This window comes from Melopsittacus undulatus, chromosome 9 (genome assembly GCF_012275295.1).
Source record: "Melopsittacus undulatus isolate bMelUnd1 chromosome 9, bMelUnd1.mat.Z, whole genome shotgun sequence".
NCBI classification, from domain to species: domain Eukaryota; kingdom Metazoa; phylum Chordata; class Aves; order Psittaciformes; family Psittaculidae; genus Melopsittacus; species Melopsittacus undulatus.
In genome coordinates, this window is record NC_047535.1 from 40802049 (window position 1) to 40805349 (window position 3301).

At 52.4% G+C, this 3301-nt stretch overlaps 1 non-coding gene across 1 annotated transcript; it reads right to left on the reverse strand.

Moving 5' to 3' along the window:
* Positions 1–1642: 1642 nt before the first annotated feature.
* Positions 1643–1725, reverse strand: TRNAL-UAA (transfer RNA leucine (anticodon UAA)). The gene has a single exon. It is a non-coding gene; the product is annotated as a tRNA-Leu (tRNA).
* Positions 1726–3301: the final 1576 nt, after the last annotated feature.

Here is a 3301-nt window from a genome sequence, read left to right on the forward strand (position 1 = left end):
TGATAGAAGGTGGCTTTTTTACCAGCCCTCACCTACCCCAGCCACTGGGCTCATTGCTATTTCAATCCCAAAACCTCCACGTTCTTCCATGGATCTGCCATTTGATCCCTGTCCTGACTCATATTAACCCTTGCCCCCAGCCCCCTGTGTGACCCCAGCAGGCTGGTAACTCAGCTCCTGCTGCCCCCACATGATGCTTTGTCTGCCCAATGGTTTTGCAAAGCTGATAAACATCCCAAGGGATGAGGAACAGACCAGAACCTGTATCCCTGGAGTGGGAAACCCACCAGCCTTGTGCGTTCATGGATCAACTGGGAAGTTCAAATGAGATTTCAGCTATGAACTCAACAGAGGCCACCAAGTGCCTTTGACACATGAAGGAGACAGGAGGCAGGCTCCAAGCCGTCAGAGGCAAACCCTTGACCCACAGTGCTGCTTAGACCCTCTGGGATGCTCTCAGGGATGCATTTGTCATTCTTTGCATCTCTTAATGACAGGTCAATTGCAACGAGCCAGCTCTAGCAGAGATGCACATTTCACTCCCAGTGCTAAGCAAATGGAAGAGGAGCAGAGTATTTCCTCCCATGTGCTCTCCTCTGGGTCCTGCCCCATTTGTTACATGGCCACTTGTCCAGACCCTGTAATCCTTCCCTGTAAGCCACTGTCTGATTCCCACATATCAGAGAGAGCCAAAGATCTTAACATGCAACTTCTAATTGAGCTGTATCATCTGCCACAAACATGAAATTAACGGCCCTACATCATAATCATAAATTCATACATAACCCCCTGCACCAGCAAATAACTCTTTGCAGTGATGCCACAATGGAAAGCTGATTTGCAAGAAGCGCACGCTACCCAGGAATCCTAATTAACCAAATTAACACCATCACTTCAAATCATGTCCCAGCAGCAGGACGTTTCTGATTGGCCTCAGGCTGGAGTAAAGCAGCCAAATGAAAACCTGACAGCATCTCCATGGGTCCAGCCAGCTAACCCTTTACTGAGGGGAATAGCTGGTGTCCATCCATGAGCACCACCCCAAGACAGACTGTGGCATAGCGATGCTTTACAGGTTCTTCATGGACTTCCCAAATTCAACCAGGAAGCCTTTCCTTCCATGCTGGCTTGCTCCAGGGGGTTGTGACACTGACAGATCCCTGTGCAGAGTGCAAAGACCAAGTGATGGGTCTGGGGTCATGGAGCAGAGGTGGTAACAGGAGTAGCCTCTACAAACCCCAGCCCCATCTCCCTGGCCCCACTGGTTTGCACTGGTTTCTGTGACTTGAGCTGTTTAGAGCTCAACACCTTGTTTTTCCCCCTTCAGGATAGTCAGTTTTTCCTATTTCTGCCATTGGAAAACAGGTTACTATTCTGGGAGCATGTGGGATTCAAGCCCACAACTGTCTCAGCACTCCCTGCATGGAAGATGAGATCCATTACCCGTGTGCCAAAGGGACTGGCTCATGACTCCCCGCATTCATTCCAAGCAGGGTGGCTCAGTCCCACCAAGCTCCTCATGCTGGGACATGGAATGTGCTGGGATTGACTGGCACAGGGCCTGGAGCTCCCATCCCTGCTCTGAACCGATGCTCTAAAACCTGGGGTGGGAGCTATGGAACAAGAGAAAAAAGGAGGCTCCTACCAGAAGTGGGGTTCGAACCCACGCGGGCATGTGCCCATTGGATCTTAAGTCCAACGCCTTCACCACTCGGCCATCCTGGTGGGCTGTAAGCCCTGCTCTGACCCACCAGCTCCTGCCCTGGAGGGTACACACCTCACTGAGCACCCCAGCTCCCAAACACAGACCCTTCCCGAGCCCACCGACACCTTTCCCTCCTCACCACTGTCTCGAATGTCCCCACTAAACCAGTGGAGCATCACACTGGGAGGCAGCAGCCCTCACGGGTCATGCACAGCCCCTGCATACCACACATTGCACTGGTGGTAACACCAGCAGGGACCTTGGTGCATGAGGGCATCTCTGGAGGGTCTCAGCCTGACCCTGTTGCATGCCCAGGGGGAATGGAGCAGTTCTGACAGCACTCAGGCAGACACACCGCATGGTTAAATCACTGTCCTTGCTCTCCAGTCTGCATCTGGGGCTCTACCAGAGCACTGCAGTGGGGCAGGAGAGCCTTTCTTTCTCCTTGGGGTGAGGTGCAGCTTTCATTCTGCCATCTGGGGAAAACTAAAAGTAAAACCACACAGAAAACCTCTGTTGAACCGTGTAGGATTCAAACCCACAGCCCTCAGCTGCCTCTGTGCAGAAGGGCTTTAGTCCTTAAGCCACAGGAGCCTGATAACTTCTGTCTCTGATTCCAGCCACCCTCACTCTTCCCAACCCAGCACCTTCACACAGAGATGCTGTCACACAGAGAAACCTACACAAGCCCTTTCTCCAGAGCATCCTGTCTGTGCTGACCCTGTCCTGGCAATTCCTTCCTCACTTCCCCAGGGACTGCTCACAACTGCACCCTAGGATAGATGAGCTGTGTACACGGCTTGTGCTTGGCTGCTGCAGAAGAAAGAGACACTGACAAGTAAAAAGGTCCCAAAAGAGGGTGGAAGAGAGCTCCTCAGTGAGGAGGGGTCACCCCAGTCTCCAGAGATAATATGTGAGTGCTTAGGAAGCAAGGCAGAACCCCATGGGGGGATGCTGCAGGTCCTCAGCTTAGCAGAGGCCTGGGTCAACCTATTCCCATGCAAAAAACACTGCAAGGAGGAAAACTCCCCTCCTTAAGTGCCAGGAGGGGACAGCACCTTCACCCTTTGCCTGCTTCCCTTATCCCTTTGCATCACAGCCCCAGCATCCTGCCGTGTGGGTCCATGTGTGCAGAGTGACAGCACAGCATCCCTGAATGCCTCCAGCATTAATACCCAATGAAGCCCTACTCACCAAGGGTGCTGCGCACGCCAGCTCCCGAGGAATCTGCTCTTAATGAGTGACTTCAAAGCATTAATGAGCTTGCAAAGCTCTCTGCTTCGTTTACAGAGCTGGACCCCTCACGCTTGGCATTAAGACAGGGGTCACCCGTCAGGAGGAGAGAACGCGTGTGCATGTTGGTGAATATAATGTATTTGTCATCCTCTGAAGAAGCAAAGATTAATTGTGCCCTCTCTGAAAGGAAGCTTTTATACCACATCTGCTCCTCACAGCATGGAGAGAAGGGACCTGCCCATAAGGATGCCCAAGACCCACGCTGCTCAGATCCCCATAGCCCAGCTTTGAAGTTAACATCCCACCTTAACCCTTTGGGTCCAGGCTGGGAAATGCTACTTGAATCGGCAGCCTGAGGGA